Here is an 18,812-nt window from a genome sequence, read left to right as displayed (position 1 = left end):
AACCAGCTGTTAGATTCATCAATCCTTTTTACTGCTTTTTTAGTCTATATTTCATTTATTTCTGCTTTGATGTTTATTATTTCCCTCCTTCTGCCGACTTTGGGCTTTATCTGTTCTTCTTTTTCTAGCTCTGTTAGCTGTATGTTAAGATTACTTATTTGAGATTTTTCTTGCTTGTTGAAGTGGGCCTGTGTTGCTATGAATTTCCCTCTCATGACTGCTTTTGCTGCATCCCATAAGAATTGGTATGTTGTATTTTCATTTTCATTTGTCTCCAGTTATTTTTTAATTTCCTCTTTGATTTCTTCAATGATCCAATGGTTGTTCAATAGCATGTCCACATATTTCCGACTTTCCCAGTTTTGTTCTTGTGGTTGATTTCTAGCTTCCTAGCATTGTGGTCAGAAAAGATGGTTGGGATGATTTCAATCTTCTTGAATTTATTGAGGCTGGCCTTGTTATCCAACATATGGTCTATCTTTGAGAATGTTCCATGGGCACTTGAGAAGAACGTATATTCCGCTGTTTTTGGATGGAATGCTCTATATATGTCCATTAACTCCATCTGGTCAAGTGTTTCATTTAAATCTGCAATTTCCTTGTTGAATTTCTGTCTGGATGATCTGTCCCTTGAAGTAAGTGTGGTGCTGCGGTCCCCTACTGTGATTGTGTTGCTCTTAATTTCTCCCTGTAGGTCTGTTAATAATCGCTTTATGTACTTTGGTGACCCTGTGCTAGGTGCATATATATTAATAAGTGTTATGTCCTCTCGATGGAATTTCCCTTTTATCGTTAAATACTGCCCCTCCTTGTCTCTCATTGTCTTTTTTAACTTGAAGTCTGCCTTGTCTGATAAAAAGTATGGCAACCCCTGCTTTCTTTTGTTGGCCATTAGCTTGAAGTATTGTCTTCCATCCCTTCACTCTAAGCCTATGTTTGTCTTTGTAGCTGAGGTGCGTTTCCTGGAGGCAGCATATTGTTGGGTCTTGTTTTTTAATCCATCCAGCTACTCTATGTCTTTTGATTGGAGAGTTCAGTCTATTTACATTTAGAGAGATTATTGTTATATGAGGGCTTAATGCTGCCATTTTATCTCGTTTTCTAGTTGTTCTACGATTCCACTGTTTCTCTTCCTTTGCATTTCTGACTGCCATTTCATTTTGTTGGTTTTCCAAGAGGGATTTCTCAGTTCTCTCTCTTTGTGAATTGTGGTTTTGCTCTGATTTTTTTGTTTAGTGGTTACCGTGAGGATTGTATGAAAGATATTGGAGATGAGACAGTCCATTTTCTCATAGCCTCTTATCGCCATTAACCTAAGCAAGTTCCTTCCATTTCCTCTCCCCTTCTGGGTAATTGCTGTTACACAATGTTCTGTTTTTAATTTCCTGAGTTTGTGGCTAAGTTGAAGTGTTTATCATTGCTTCTGATGCTTTCTTTCCCTTTCTCTTTTAAGTTGTAATTGAGTCTTTACCTTCCTATTCTGGTAGAGAGCTGCAGGTTTCTGATCATGTCTGTCTATTTACCTTCTTGCTCAGAGCTTTGTAGACCTTCGCCTTTTTGTTGCCAGTGTGAGGGCATCTTTAATTATTTCTTGTAGGGGAGGTCTGGTGGCAGTGAACTCCCTCAGCTTTTGTTCATCCGGGAAAGCTTTCACTTCTCTATTGTATCTGAGGAAAAGTTTTGCTGGATAGAGTATTCTTGGCTGAAAGTTTTTGTCTTTCAGTATTTTGAATATATTATTCCATTCTCTCCTAGCCTGTGAGGTTTCTGCTGAGAAATCTGCTGAAAGCCTGACGGGGCTTCCTCTGTAGGTTATCTTCTTGTACCTTGCTGCTCCTAATATTCTTTGTTTATCCCAAACTTTTGCCGTTTTTACTATTATATGCCTTGGAGAGGGTCTTTTCACATTGATAAAGTTGCGCATACGATTAACTTCGTTTATCTGTAAATCTGAAACCATCCCCATGTTTGGGAAGTTCTCAGCAATTATTTCTTTGAATAAGCTCTCTGCTTCTTTCTCCCTCCCTTCTCCCTCTGGGATACCTATAATCCTTATGTTGCTTTTCCTAATTGAGTCAGATATTTCTTGAAGAATTCCTTCATTTTGAAAAAATCTTAGTTCTGTCTCCTCCTCCACCTGTAGAATTTTTACATTTTTATCCTCAAGAAGACTAATTCTTTCCTCCATAAGATCAATTCTATTTCTTAATGATTCTAGATTATTATTTGTGTTTTTCATATCCAGAATTTCTGCTTGATTTTTTTTATAGTTTTAATCTCTTTGGTGAAGAGATCCATTTTGTTGCTGGGCTCCTTGAACTGTCTTTCTGTGTTTTCTTGTAAATCGTTGAGTTTCCTTATGATGGCTATTTTGAATTCTCGGTCATTTAGCTTGTATATTTCTGTATCTTCCATGTTGGTTTCTGGAGAATTGTCATTTTCCTCCTGGTCTGAATTGTTGCTGCAGTTTCTCATGGTGTTTGATGAACTAATCTTTTGTTGTGGCATTTGTGGTATTCTTAGGATGCAGATTCCCCCTGTTACCGCTAGCGGGGAGCAGGAGTAGTGTTTCTGGCCGTACCCCATCTGCTGGAAGCTGTGGGGGTATTATGGGTGCTTGCCCCAGCCTGGGATGCATTCAGGCACTTGTGTGGACTGTCCTTGTCAGGCGGGGCTTCCTCACTAGGCTAGGGCCACTCTTTGGTGCCTCAGGGGCACTCTGAGCTCCCCCTCTCCACCGGAAAGTGATCACCAGTGGGCTCAAAGCTACCTCACCTATTCCCACAGCTGCCTGGGACATGTTCCCTCTTTGGGAGCACTCATGTGTGCCTGGAAGTGTTTGTCCCAGCACAAAAATCTGCTGAGGTCCCTTATGATCCACAGTCCGTGGTGCTACTGAGCTTGGTGGGCAGGGCTTCCAGGCAGAGACCTGAGCTATGGCTGCTCCTTGACAGCCCTGGGGCATGGTGGGCTCCCCCTCCCCGCCAGGAAAGTAAGTGCATGTGGGTTCAAAGCTGCCACACCTATTCCCACAGTTGCCTGGACTGGTTACCTCTTTGGGAGCACAGCTGCACTGTGAGCATTCATGCACACCTGCGAAGTATTTGCCCCAGCTTGGAAATCTGCTGAGGTCCCTGTTTACGATCTGCAGTCCGTGGGGCTGCTGAGCTTGGTGGTCAGGGCTTCCCTGCTGGGACCTGGGCTATGGCTGCTCCTTTACCGCACAGGGGTGTGGTGGGCTCCCTCTCTCCACTGGGAGATCAACCACGAGTGCAGGCTAAGGGTTACCGCCGCCTCCTCTTATGGTTGCCCTGCTGCGTGTTCCCCCTTTCCAGGTGCTTGCACCAGGTTGGAGTGTTCGTGTTGCATGCACAGGGTTAGCGGGGAGAACAGGGTGTGCTCACCTGTCTCCATCACTTCCTGGGGGGCCAGTCCACCCACCCTCAGATTTATAGCTGCGTGTGTCTCTCAGGCATCCTGTTGTGCTGTGTGGGTTTCCTCTGTTGGTCAGTAAGTGTCCATTTAGTTATAACTCAAAAGGGAGAGCGAGGAAGGGACTAGCTCACTCAGCCAAATTGCTGACGTCACTCCTCCCAAATGTTTTAAGTAATAGCAGCTCTATGGGAATAAATTGAATTGCAAACGAGGATTCTTCCTTATAAAATGATGTGACATTTGGAAGTGTAGCTGTGTTGGCTTAAACCTTAGTTGCATTACTTAACAGTAATAACAACCAACATTTATGTAATGCTTTTCTGTTTACAACTGATTTCTCAATCACTTTTCTCATTGGAGGTCTAACATAATCCTGTGAGATTACTCTGACGCAGAAGAGGAAAAGGTCCTTGATCTCTGCTCTTTTCCTCTTTCTGACAGCTGGAATGGTGGTGACCACAGTGCTCTTGGAAGCCCTCCATGTTGAAGATGGTGGAGCTTTTCAGCCTGGGCCCCTAGTGACTGTGTGGAATAAAGACACATACCATTGTGAATTGTTCACCCAGTAACTTTTTTTTTTCTTTTCAGAAGGGAAGCCCACCCGTTTCTACTCTCCCCTTTTTTTCTTTAAGATTTTATTTTTCCTTTTTCTGCCCAAAGCCTCCTGGTACATAGTTGTGTATTTTTAGTTGTAGGTCCTTCTAATTGTGGCATGTGGGACGCCGCTCAGTGTGGCTTGATGAGTGGTGCCATGTCTGCGCCCAGGATCTGAACTGGTGAAACCCTGGGCCACCAAAGTGGGGCTTGCCAACTTAACCTCTCGGCCATGGGGCCGACCCCTCTTTTTTTTTTAAATATGGATTTAAGGTATCCTTTTTTTGGTGAGAAAGATTGGCCCTGAGCTACCATCTGTTGCCAATCTTCCTCTTTTTTCTTGTTTTTTTCCTCCTCAAAGCCCCAGTACGTAGTTGTATATCCTAGTTGAAGATCTTTCTAGTTCTGCTGTGTGGGACGCTGCCTCAGCATGGCTGGATGAGGGGTGCTACGTCTGCACCCACGATCCGAATGGTGAAACCCTGGGCTGCTGAAAGGGAGCATGTGAACTTAACCAGTACACCACCTGGCTGACCCCACCTAGTAGTTTTTATGTGTGAGAGAAATAAACTTCTTTTTGTCCTTTAAACCATATTATTTGAAATCTTTCATTATATGACAACTTCATCTTTTACCATCTTTCTGAATTCACCCGTACCATTTACATACCATTTGTTATCACTCTATCCAGTAAACCATGTGGAGGCAAGCAAATGTTTGTCTCAGTCTTTGCAAATGAGTTGATTCAGTTGGTGTTTCCTGCAGCCTTTTTTCACTGCTACTCAATAGGTTACTTCCTTCTGTTGGTTCATTTCCCTCTGTACCTTTGAGGTTCATAACTGTCTCCTCCTGTGTTTAAAGCAATTAAAAAAATACTTAAAACTGTATATTTGCTGTCCATTTTTATACTCACTGAGCCACCACATCACGAATAAAATTTCCATTATTAGAATTAAGGGTAACAGTTCATAGGGGAAATATACAGCTTCATTTCTAGCTAATCAGCTACTGCTTGGAACAAGAACTCTCTTAGGGGTGTTTACCACTGAGCCACTATTGTAGCATTATAAATGCCTGAGTCACATACAATGTCATTACATTTGCAATACTGTTTAAAAATTAGCCTATTTAAGATATGATTCAAAGCAATAGTTGGTAAATATATCAAAGTGGTTCAGAAAAAAAATAACTATCTGTGATGAAAAACAATTCACATTCATTCATCTACTTAAATTTAAGCAATAAAAACAGAGAGGGAAGAAACCAGAAGCATTCTAGGGTTTAGGCTGCGAACACAAAGCATTTCACAGGCTCTCTATTTCTGCAGTTTTATGTAGGGCTAGCTGCTAAAATGACTGGGAAAATTGGTAGTCACACCTACTGTACAAGCTTGGGGATTAAGAATGGGAGAATTGTTAACTGAGTGACAGAGAACGAAGAGGACACGTTGCTATCATAGATTTGGAAGTCCCTTCCTTAAGGAAATGGTTGAGACGGTCTACACTTGATCACAGATTTACCTGGGTTTCTTGATCCGTAGAGGCTATGTTATTCATCTCTGTGGATGGTGCCAAATCTTCATGTTCAATTGTCTTATCTTCATTCTCCATGATTGATAATTAAGAGTAAGATGATAGAGGGAAAAGGAACAAGATCTGTTCTGAAGGAGAAACAGTATAGATATAGAATAGCAATTTGGGATTTAAATAAATGAATCAGACAGCAATTTGAGCCATTTAAAGGAATGAATTGTACTTATTTTTCCCCTTAGAACTCTGAATGGCTAAGATATTTTAGATTATTCTTAACTTTCAATTGCTAATCTTTTCTTTGATTACAATATATTATCCTATTGCTTATCTACCTTTTTATCTCTCTTAAAAAAGCCCTTGTTGACCATCATATGTTCATGATTTCTCTCCCATCCTGTTTTTTGAGTTATACTTTACACATTCCAGGCAATATTACTGTTAAATTGTCCTCTGTAATGGGCCAACTTGATGAAGCAGGAAAGCTCCAGGTAATTTTCCAATGTTGATAGAGGAAATGAGTCACCAAAGAGAAATCTATGGACTCCATCATTTTCAGAGAAACCAGAGTCACTAATTCCTGCCCGGCTCTTATTTCTGAATTAAAGTAAAAAAATACAACATTGATTGAGTAGCCACAATGTCTTAGACACTATAAGTGCTATGGTAGTCTCCTGCTGGTTATTATGGGTAACTCAAAGATTGCCAAAACACATTCTTTGTTTTCCATAGGCTTATGGTATGCCAGGAAACATAAACTTATACCAAGTAACTAAAAACTTGTAGGGCAGACCTACAAGGTTGGCTTCGTAAACACCCACTTCAACCTTTTCTCCCCTGGCTGCCCAGGCTATAGAGGCTGAAAAGCCACATAATCCAATTCTTAGCCATGTTTGCAGCTAGAGGTAGCCATGTGTCCCAGCTCTATGTAATGAGACATAAGTGGGAGTCCCTGGGAAGGGCTTTCATTCCCAAATAATAAGGGAAGGACTTTTGAGAATCATACTGTTTACTTTTCACCTCTAACATTTCCCTTTCTCCTTCCTTGGATGTAGATACACTACCTGGGGGACAGCAGCCCTCTTTCCACCAAGAGAATAAAAAGCCTTATACCAAAGAGAGTACAGAAGTGGAGTGGGTTCCCTGATGACATCCTTGAGTTGCTGCATCAGTCTTGGGCTGCCAAGCTTTGAGGTAATGGTTTAAACCACTATTAGTCAAGTTTTCTTTTTACTAGTAACCAAAGTTATTCCTAATGCAACATGTATGATGAATATTATAGTAGAGGTACAAACTACAAACCTAGGTAGGACCAAAGGAAAAATTATGTAAGATAAGGGAAAATCTAATTCAACACATATTTAAGTGCCTAATATGTGCCAGGCACTATGCTAGGCCATAAAGACAAAGATTAATTAGACAGGACTCCTGCCTCAAGGAATCATTTTCTGTTTAACAAAGTGCCAAGATGTTTGAATTTAAAATTTCAAAGAAAATTATATCCTTTCCACCACGACCACCATCACCACCATTTTTCTTCCTTACAAAACACAGTGTTAGCCAGAAAGGCATCTCAAAGAACCTTCAGCTTGATTTTTATTATGTATAATAAACATATGCATATATGATGACATATTATATATATGTATATATAATTTTTTGAATTAAAAAACTTACTCCAAAATTTAGACTCATAATGAGAAAGAACAGCATTTTGACAGGAAAATGTTGGGCTCAGAAAACCCTTGTCTTAAGGGCATAGAAGCATGAAAGCCAGTGGGGTGTGAGGGAAACTTTGCTGCTCCCACTTTGCATGTAGGAGGAGGCTGAGAGTAACGGGGGAGGAGGGTAGAGATTTGGAATATCACGTCCAAAACCATGGGGCTTGGCCTTTACCCTCTGTAGAGAATGACCCTTCATCTCAGAGTAAGTGACCAGGTCTGCTGGCTCTGGAGTTGGACAAACCTGAGTCTGAAGTTCAGCTCCATCATATACCAAATCGCTTAGCCTCTTTCTAACTAATTCCTTATCTACAAAATGGAGACGAGTAGTTCCAACCATGCACACGATAAGCATCCAACAGTGTTGGTTATAAGCCACTCATATTCCTTCTCTCTAATTATCATAAATCTCTAAGAATCCTTCTGCTTTTCCTATTAACCTTGAAGAATTTATTACTTAAGCCCATTGATTTTCTTTGACCATATTTTTTACTTCTTTCTGTCAAGGCCAGCTTCTTGATTAGGTGGATGTAACACTCACCACTGTCATTTCTTCACCTTTTTCTTTAGTAGAATTACATAGAAACTCTTGGGCAGCGCCACTAGAACTACCTCCACCAAATTCTCAAAATCAGCCAATTATGCTACTTACGAAGAGTATTTTTAAACAGCCAACAAGTACAACTGATTATTTCTAGTAGAGATAAACTATTGACTAAAATGAAGCCTTTGAGAATTTATTTTATTAATGTTATTCTGGTCCTTTTTAACATAAATGATCAAAACTTGGTGTGTTGCACAGTATATGATATTTGTGGAAATACATAGTTTTGTGTTTCAAAAAAATTTCCCTATTCTCCCCTAAACTCCACCATGAATGCTAAACTACTTATCTGCAATCAGAGCAGTATTACAAAGAGGAAAGGTAAAATAAAATGCCAGTCTTTTAGTAAGTCCAGTAAAGCAACTTACAGCTGCTCAGCTTTGTTTATTCTCTGCTGTTTTCATTTCCAAAAGAACACGTAAGCTATCGTCAGAAACCCACTTAAATTTAGAAAAATCACAAAAATGTAACTTTTACTTAAAGCAACCGTGTTCATGGCATTTACTGTTCATAGTCATTGGATCTTAAAATTACAATAGTATATCACCTATTAAGAAAGCAGTTTTGGCAAAGAAATCAGAAAATATGCAGAAATGACTTTTTTTTAAAGACTGGCACCTGAGCTACCAACTGTTGCCAATCTTTTTTTTTTTTTTCTGCTTTTTAACTCCCCAGATTCCCCCCAGTATACAGTTGTATATTTTAGTTGTGGGTCCTTCTAGTTGCAGCATGTGGGACGCTGCCTCAGCGTGGCCTGATGAGCGGTGCCATGTCTGCACCCAGGATCTGAACCAGCGAAACCCTGGGCCGCCGAAGCAGAGCGTGTGAACTTAACCACTCGGCCACAGGGCTGGCCCCCAGAAATGACTTTTGAAGGGCCAAAAGAAATGTGATGAAATCCATTAAAAAGTAGAAAGTTTATACCCCTTACTCAGAGAGAGGCTCTCCAGTCCTCATTCAGAGCCCATTAACTCTTATTTTGAAAACAACTCTAATGACTCTGCTCATCTGGTTTCCAAACCCTCAGAAGATAAGACGTTATAAATTAAAACAAACGAATGAAGAGATTGTAAACAAGCAAACTGACAACAGCACGAGTGACAGCTGACAGTGAAAGAGATGGAAAAGAGCAATCTAGGTGTACAAAACGTGGGGATAAATGTCTTTTCCACAGGAGTATTTACAGTTTTGTCCTGCCAAGTGTCTCTTCCCCTCCTTTTTTGGCAACAGCACACTAATTTTCTCTTGTGGAATCCACAGCTCCCCTAGTCTCCATCCATGGTTCATGTGAGGCTCACGTCATCCTCACCTCCCCAACCCCCTACTGCACCAATGTTCCAGAGAGGGGGACAGGCCTAGACAATGAGGAGCTCCTTCCCTGGTCACACTGACTGTTCTAGGCATGAGCAAGTGACTCATACCTGGCTAATGAGAGTCAGCTTTATGGTGTTTCCTGGAATCACTGGGAAAGAGCTTGCTTTCTTTTAGAGTTGCTAAGCCCAGACTTGCTGTTGACAATCTTTGTGACATATAAGAAAAGCCTTCCAAAGAATGATCATAGAGCAAAGCAGATTCTGAATATGCAAAGAGAGAGAGAGAGAGAGAGAGCTCCAGATTAATACTCATATTGTTGGTACACCTAGAAGCAGCTCCTTTCAGTTAGGTGAGCCAATTAATTCCTCACCAGTTCGAGCTGGGTTCCTGTCACTTGCCACCAAATGCATCCTTCATAAGAACCTTCATACCTGAACTGCCCTGAAAGATCCCCAGTATTATAAGAGATGTTTAGAAAGGTGATTCTACATCTCCAAGAAAAAGAAAAGAAAAGAAAAGAAAATGATGTGGAGATATTTTCTGTTATTAAAGGCATTAAAATATATAATACAATTTAGAGATTTTCTTTAAAGAGAATGTTAAAATAAGCAAAAATCTGGTATTCAATAAAATAGGTGTCAGTTATCCAAAAAATAAATTTAAGTGAAATGCTCTTTCTTTAAACAATGTTGGTTAAATAAAATACTCTAGTTAATGGACCTTAATTATTTTTTCATTGTGTTCACGGAAGACTTTTGAAGTCCTCAGTCCCAGGGAAGTTTTAAGAGCTGTTAAGCATCTGAGATGCTGAGTATCTGGGATGGAAAAATGAAAAAGTGGGGAAATTCAGAGAAACTAGGTGGTTTCCAAGAAATTAAGAATCACAGGGTAATGGTATAAAAAAAGTTGGAAAGGTCTTTAGAAATATCCTAGTCTAATCTCTTTAACATTCAAATGAGAAAACTACTGCCTAGAGAAGCTAAGTAACTTTTTCAACTAATAGCCAATGTCAGCCAAGCCTCACAGTAAAACCGTGTAAAAACTTGTGAAATGAGTTGGTTCTTTAATCTGTATCATTGACTTCATGCATCTCTACCAAATCACTATATTATATTTTTACATTTTTGCTATAATATTTTATTTAAAATCCCACTCATATATACTCATAGTTAATTCTAAGTTTGAAAACACATTCCACAAGAAGTTTGAAAACATCTTCTACAAGCAAATACAAATATTTTTATTTTCTACCTTGTATTATGTTCAGCTTTACTCTTTCCCATTGTTAGAAATGTTAATAGAGTTTATTATGAATAAAAAATTGTACTAACCTAAATGGTTGTACAACATTGGTGACAAAATGAATGGAACAAGAACTTTTGTCCTATTCTCATGACAAATATTATTTACATATTCTCAATTAATAGTTAACTGGCTGACACCTTGCCACTTAACCATGTCTTAAGATTCTAAGAATTAAGGAGGTTTTCTTTTAAAAAAATCCAGTTAAGCTGAGAGGCTTTGAGAGATTTTTGTTTATCAGAAAATTACACTGAGAACTCGGAAGATATTTTAGATAAAAGCGCCTATACACAGAAACAAGTTTTTTTCTGCTTCCCCATCAAGGTAGTGCCTTATTCAGACTGATATCACAACCTGTACACTATATTAGGAAAAAAAACCTATCCTGCGTCAAATGGTGAAATTTTATAGATTTCATAAATTCAGTAAATAACATGAATTTAATCAAATTCTGTGACTCAAATACAGATTTCAATAGAAGAAGGAGGTTTGACCTGAGCCCAGGGACGTGGCTGCTAAGACCATCTGCCTGTCCACTTGCATGTAGGTCAGTAGGTCAGGTGTCACCTGCATACACACGCCAACGGCTGCTGACTCTCTAGCATTCTTAATATACAGAATTTCCTACAGGACTGACCCAAACACTTAGAAACAATCTTGGCTCAATTTGAGCTTTGCTTTCCAGTATTACGGATATATGCCACCAAAATCATAGAGCTGTGGACCTGAACAGTTTCCTTAGTCTTTCCTCCAAACCTGAGAGAAAACTGCACATCAAGAAGATGAGCAGTTCTGTATATGAGTATGGATGTAAATAGAGAAAAAAGGTCTGTTAATAGTAGTTGCCTTTGGGGTGGAAAATGGAATTGAAGAGGTTGAAATTTCATTTTCATTCTCTATATTTCTGTACTGTTAGGATTTTTACAAGAAGACTTTCTTACGCAATTTAAAATACATTGAAAAAATTTATGCAATTCTTAAAGCTTTAGAGAAAAGGAATACAGCTTTCCTTGGTAACACTATTTTTCAGAGATAGAATCTCGTCATTTGACTTTAGGTAACTTAATCCCACCCGCTACAATTTAAGGTCATTTTTGTTTTTGTGGTTAAGAAAATGGAGAACTGCCTAGAATCTTCTACAGCAGTTTTCAAATATTTCTTAAGCCAAAAATCTTTCACCAAATGAAACCTTTTCCTGAAACCCAACAAATGGGACAGAGAAAAGGTGGAGCTGAAGGAGCCTATCACTTGCCCTGCTCCTTCTGGCAAGTGAAGCACAATTAAAACCCTTTTGTAAACACGCTTTCACATAGAGGAGATGTTTGTTAAATCAGCCTTCTCTTTTTCAGGTTATCTTATTAATCTAAATGTTTAAAGGTGCTTTCTGCGGGCTGGCCTGGTGGCACAGTGGTTAAGTTCACACGTTCCACTTCGGTGGCCTAAAGTTCCCCAGTTCGGATCCCAGGTGCGGACCGACATGCCACTTGTCAAGCCATGCTGTGGCAGGCGTCCCACATATAAAGTAGAGGAAGATGGGCATGGATGTTAGCTCAGGGCCAGCCTTCCTCAGCAAAAAGAGGAGGACTGGAGGCAGATGTTAGCTCAGGGCTGATCTTCCTTAAAAAAAAAAAAAGTGCTTTCAGTAATATTTCAGAGGAAATAAAAGAACTATGATTTGCAAATGTCCAAAGGCTTACTGCTATCGACTGAATTACTGCTAAAAGATCATTACATGGATAAAGGCTGATTATTCCTGTTGTTTGTTGTCTGTGATATGGACTGTCCAACATTTACTGGGATGTTCTTATTGAGAATTTACATATATTGTTGGAGTACAATATGTGCTGTATTCGTACATTTGAAGGAGCATCTCCAGGACTGTTCATGAAGCCTTCTATAATGATTACAATGATAAACATCACCTACCTTCTGGGTTTATCCATTCACGTGTTGAAAGGGGGGGTTCTCAGTCTCACGCAGTACTTCTATATAGAACATACAGAAACCTTCCAGTTCCTGGGTCCTGCTAACCAACTCTGATCTAAGGCTCATTTTCCAAAAGGAGCACTGCCCAGCCGTGACGAATTCAGATCAAGTGAAGAGTAGGGCTTAAAATGTCCTTGATAAATAAGTACTGAAACGACTGAGAATGTTTTCCTGAACAAGAACGACCTCATCTGAAAGTGTTAGCGTGCCAACCACATGGGACCATGTTATCAGAGAAAAACAACTGCTCTGCTGTTTGGTTAACTGATACAGACACGTAAAGTAAAACACTGTATAATGAGATATGAATGAAAGGAAATTATCCCTAGGTAAGAAAGGACCCAGTACTTGCTTTTCTCCTTTGTAATCTCTCTCCTCACCTAGGAAAAAAGCATTTAATTGAAAGTTTAAAATATTATTTCTAGGCCTACTACAATCAGAATCTCCAGAGACTGAACCCCCCAAGTGTGGCAGACAGGACTTACTAACTACCTAAAACCACTGCTCAGGCATGCCGGTGGGGCCCTCCTCCACCCCAAGGGGTAAATCACGACTGGGCTAAATCAATCTCTCTAACACCATTCCTCTCTGCCGGCTGGTGGTTCAGAGCTGAGCGTAATTCACTCTGTCCAATGAAGTTTGTGAGCAAGGCTATTGGAGGCCACTGGGTAAGACTCCTAATAAAAAGACAGGGAAGCAAGAGAACCCTCTCCTCTTTGTGCCTTTAAATTGTGTGTGTGTGTGTCTGTGTGTGTGGAAATGGAGCTGTGGAGGGGCACTATGTTTCTTGGAACTCTAGCAGCCATCATTCACCCATGAAGAAAAAGGCAAGATTGGCTCATAGAAAGTGACCTAGAGCCTGATATCACTGGGGACCGAACAAACCCTGGACGCGCTTACCTTCAGACATCTTGTTGTGTGGGAAAAATTAAACCTGTATTTTTGAAAGTAATTTTGGCCAAATATCCTGTTACTTGCAGCCAAAAGCACCCTAACCAATCCAACAGGTGATTCTGACGCAGAGCCAGCTCTGAGAAGTTCTGATGAGGAGCAGTGATGAGGGACCTTTGGCTCACACATATCTATCTCCCTAGCTTCTTGACATGGTGCAAAATCTTCAGAGGACACACAACCAGAACACTGCCTTTGTATTGATATATCTCAACAAATAAACCGAAAATAACAATTTTAGTAGCTAAAGACCAATACCAAGGTTTTTAGGACCACCCTTTTAGTCAATAGAGATCATATACATTGTAAAGTTGTATATTTTCCCTCCCCATCCCTGAAGTTCATTTGTAATATTTGAATATCGAATTAAAAAAAATTGGGCTTATAAACATGTGATTGTTTTCTAAATTTCTACCCATGAAACAAACAAAACAGTAACACAACACCACTACCATCCCTGCCTGCACTTCCTTTTTGCTCTCTCTACTTGGTAAAATTCTATCAGTCATTCAACATTTAACTTACAAGTCACCTTGTCAATTAGTATTTCCTAACTCCACATAGACTAGCTCTGTCCCTCTTTCTTCTCTCTGAGGACTCACTCACTTATTTGACAAACATCTATTAAGCTCTTGCTATGTTCTAGTCCTTGTGCTGGGGATTCAAAAGTAAACAGTCTGACATAGTTCCTCTACTCAGAGGTTAAAACCTAATCAGAGAATGACAGATCATTCCTTAAGCAACCATAATAGAATGTAGTAAGTTTCAATTTGGGGCACATAAGACAGCAACCCCATCACTTCAAAATCAGTGACGTTCATCAGACTTTCACTGGATAAGATACCAAGATGACTGAGATGCAGTCTCTATTCTTTAAGGGAGGCACAGAGACTGATATGTGTTCATCAAACCAGTTTCCCCTGCTGCCTGCGCACACAGGTATTTGACATTTCCTAGCCTCTCTTGCAAGTCAGTGTGGCATGTTACTGAGCTCTGGCCACAGGACGTGGGCATGAACAATGTCTGCTACTTCTACTCTTCACTTGTAAGAAACCTCTCATGCAGTCTTCCACATACCCTCTCTTTTCCTGTCCATTGCCTGGAAACTAAGGACTCGACGGTCTTAGGGGATGGCACAGCCATAATATAAAAAGAGTGTGGGTTCCTGAATCACTGAGTAGAAGGCCACTAGCTGAACACCTGATTGAACTTTCCATGAGGGAGAAATAAGCTGCCTCTGTGTTGTTACTGAGATTTTGAGTTTATCTGTTATAGCAGCTAGTGTTACCTCAAGGTAATTTAATTGTGATGTGAGAAGTACAGTCACATAGTTAAACGGAGAAAGGAGGTATTGCCTACTTGGCTGGGGTCAAGCCTTGAAAGAGGACCCACTCTTGTGAAGAAAATAAAGACCAGTACAGGCAGAGAAACCACAGGATTAAAGGATGAGAGGTGAAAGAGAATGTGTCTGTAGGGAACTCTGTGTATATCTGCATCAACTACACCATAAACGGCAAGATGCGGAGTGGTTAGAGGACAATGGGATTAATCCTTACTGTAAATCCTGTGTCACTGCCTCCTAGTTGGGCCATTTGGGGCAAGTTACTTAACCAGTACAGATAAGTTTCTTCATCAGTAAAATGGTGAAAATGCCTATGTCACAGAAAATCTTAAAAAAGTACTAAGTACATCATGCAGTCCCAAAATAGTCCCCTCAATGCTTTCTCCTCCTTTTATAGGATTTTCCCTGAGAAGAAAGCATACATGTGCTGAAGGGACACTGGTAAATTCAAACCTTTCAGTCCTTCATGTAAACCACAGAAAAATAAAGGAATGGATTTCGAAAAAGGCAAAGAGCTTTTATGATATCAACAAGATATCTTTAATAACTTTATAAAGCTGTTAAAAACTCTTTAGAACTTATCATAATTGTGCTTTCTTTAACATGCAGGATACATGACTCTAAAAACACTGAGAACACCACCGCCTCACACAAGTGCATATACAGGCAGCTCCATTCCCCACATACTGTGTTCCTAGGCTTTGTGTGCAAAAGATGTAAATCCTTTCCCCTAGAGGAAACATCTGTTCTATCATTGGGGTCTGTGAGCAGCCTATCAATTATCAATAGGACTAGGAAACAGTTGGGCATGAACCAGATACTCAACAATTTCTTGTTACAGAATACATTCTGTAAATGTTTCAAATGAAGAAGGCGTTTACATTATATTTGTACAGCAAGAGATGTCAGAGATAATCTAGTCTATGCGTAACAAACTCAAATACCTTCAGGGATAAACTCAATGTGGGGTCTGCAGCACCCGGTGAGGGCACAGCCCAGCTGAAGGCATCAGATCACCGCAGGCCCCTGGGCCTCATCTCATGTCTTCACTTCCCATCAAAAGAAACTGAAGAGATTAGGTTTAGATGACTCTTGGAGGCTACAGAGCAAACATATTAATGAGTCAGCGCAGAAAATAGAAACCACTCCAGGTATTTTAAGCAGAAAGAGATTCTACAGGGAATTGAGTGAACTGTTGAAAGGGCTAGAGAGCAGGGTCTATGCTGGGCCTCCAGGAAGGACTTCTAGAACACTAGTAACTGAACCACTGGGGAATGTACTATTTTTGCCTCAATCAGGAGACCCCACAGGGACTACAGCGTTCAAGAACAACACTGTAGCTGAGACCCAGAGAGGCTGGGATCTGGAAGCTGCCTGGACAGAGAACACAGAAGATGTTTCCCACCTCCCTCAACCACCTCCGGACAGCCAGAGAGCTGGTGCTTCAACACGACAACGCTGACCTGGCTGTCCCTGCTGCTGTAAGGCCCTCCCAACACCCACAGTTCTGGAGACTGGACACTCGCATCTCCTGCACCGTCCTTGTCAACAGAAATTCGCCAAAAATAGCAGGGAGATGCCTCTGCCTCATCCCTGCCTTCGAAATCTCAGGCAAGTCATCTACTTGCCAGATGCTAATTTTACATCCAGAACTCTACCTGCGAGGGAGTCTAGGAAATACTTTAGCTTTCCAGTTTCGCCTGTACAAAGAGGCATACAAGAAGCAAGCAGGAATGGATGTGAGGGCCAAACTTCCACATCCAGGATAGCAACTTTTGGTGTAGGCCCCAGGGCTCAGACCTACATCATCGACCTTTTCCCACTTATTCTACAATGCCTTCTAGGGAAATCCTAAAAAAAGGAAAAAATTAAAAAATAAAAATACAGGCAAAATATGCTGGAAAATATATTATGCGATTCAGTCACTTTGCTCACATCATTAGCATACCATGAATCCACTACCTAATTTTTTGTTAGGTATATTCTGATCCATTGGATTTTGAGTTACTGAATGGCAGAAACTTTATTTAATTCATATTTGTATCTCCTGTCCCCATGCCTGCGTGGCCCAGAGAAGACACACGGGTACTTGCTGAATTGAAATGTTACATTCTTGACTTGGAGAGAAACAGTAAACTAGAATTTCACGAGAGCACTTTGTAGCAGCAATAACTTCAGGCGGAGGCCCCATTAGAGAGATGGAGTGGGGTTGAAAAGGGCTTTTAGTCTTTCAGTGGAAACAGAGGTTGACTTGTCTCAGTAGGGTATCTGCCTCTCTCTATCCACTCATGTTATCCATTTCTTGACCGGAGGCTAAAGGAAATGTGGCTTCCTGCTGTTAATCTTCTAGGGCAACAAGTACACCAGCTTCTAGGGTGAGATAACAGGCTGCTGCCTGGGAAGTACAGTCACTTGACATGTTGATAGTTCTGAGAAATGCGTTCTCGGGCAATTTTGTTGTGCAAGCATCAGAGTGTACTGAAGCGGAACAAAATGTGTGACCCCAAAATGTGTTCTTTCAACATGAACATTATTTTAGGATTATTTGTAAGAAAAAAAAGACTCAGAGGTTTTTCTTGTTACCTTCACTTTAAGCGCCTAAAAGTGATACAAAAACCTGTCTCAGGAAGCGAGCTATGTCACCTTGGTGTGACAAGAACGAGGCAGTAGAGCAGGAGGAGCCTAGAAAAGCCTGTTTGCTGGGCTCCCCTCTGTCTTCTGTTTCTGCGTGGCCAAACACTTGTTTTCCAAATGTTTGCTCCTTTTCTCCTACCTGTGAACTGCCTTCCTACCCTCTGAAGCCCCTGGCTCTCCCCACCCCCAACATCTTTTGTCTTCAGCTGAGGATGGCATTTAAGGTGAGGGCCTCGGCCATTTTGGCAAGTTACTTGTTTTCCTGGGTTTCTCTCGTGTACACACGCTATTAGGCTTTCCTTCTCCCGTTAGAGTCTCTCGTGGCGATCTGATCATAGAGCGGCCAGAAGAGCCGGAAGGCAGAGGAGCATCTCTCTGCGCCCCGCAGCGCGCACGCAGCCCCGGCGGCAGAGCCCTCACCGCCGGCTGCAGGGCCGCTGACGCCCCCGCGGGAGGCCCGGGCAGCACGGCCGCCCCCAACTCGACAGTGGTGCCGGCTCCAGCGGCGGCGTCTGGGCGCAGCGGCACCTCGGCCCACAGGAGCCACACCCTCCGGTTGTTTTAAGAACTAAAATAAACGAGAGAAACCCACGGCAGCAACAACTAACAAGTGAGCGCGCACACAGCCACGCACCCCAGGGCCGCGCCCGCCTCCGCGCCCCCGGCCCGCAAGCCCTGAGGCCCCGCCGGTTCCGCTTACCCTGGCGTCTCGGGGGCCCAGCTCGCGGCCCGCGGGGGGCCCGGCTGCGCCGCGGCTCAGGGACGGGCGGGCCCGCGGGGGACCCGGCTGCGCCGCGGCCCAGGGACGGCCGGGCGGGCGCCCGCACGCATCGCCCCAGGCGGCGCCCCGCCCTCTCGGCGCGGGAGACCCGGGCGGGCCCGCGGCCTCCACGGGTCCGGGGCTCGGCGGCGCGGCGCTGGCGGCCTTAGGCGCTGTGCGGGCGGGGAGCCGGCGGGAAGGGTCGGGCGAGGCCGCGCGGGGAGGGCGGGCCGGCAGCCCGCGGCGGGGAGCCCGGTTCCCGGGCCGGGCCGTCGCGCGCTCCGGGCGCACCGCGGCGCGTCTTCTCCGAGGCGCCGCGAGAACAGGACCCTTGCAGCGAGCGGCGTGGCGGGCGGCTCGTCCCCTCGGCCGCGTGTTGGCTCGAGCCTCCCGCTGGCCCGCGTGGATGCTGCGGTGCCGGCGGCAGCCCGCGTCCCTCCCCTCCCCTCCCCTCCCTTCCGCTTCGGGTCTGCCTTCCCTGATCGACCCCGCCACCCGAGTGTGAGCCTGGGCGCGCGCCCCTTCCGGGGCATTTCCATGTCCTTCAGAAATAAAGAATTTCTTACCTGTTTTTTACTCCTTTAAGCAACTGCCAGTTTTAATCACCGCTGTTCAGGCGAGACAGACAGTGTCCAGGACC

General features: G+C 42.5%; 1 pseudogene; it reads right to left on the bottom strand.

The window, feature by feature from the left end:
- Positions 1-18,252, bottom strand: part of LOC139043585 (sodium/hydrogen exchanger 9B2-like) — a 54,548-nt pseudogene extending 36,296 nt beyond the window's left edge.
- Positions 18,253-18,812: the final 560 nt, after the last annotated feature.

This window comes from Equus asinus, unplaced genomic scaffold, assembly GCF_041296235.1.
Source record: "Equus asinus isolate D_3611 breed Donkey unplaced genomic scaffold, EquAss-T2T_v2 contig_3, whole genome shotgun sequence".
Taxonomy (NCBI): domain Eukaryota; kingdom Metazoa; phylum Chordata; class Mammalia; order Perissodactyla; family Equidae; genus Equus; species Equus asinus.
This window is presented reverse-complemented; position numbering and strand designations above follow the sequence as displayed.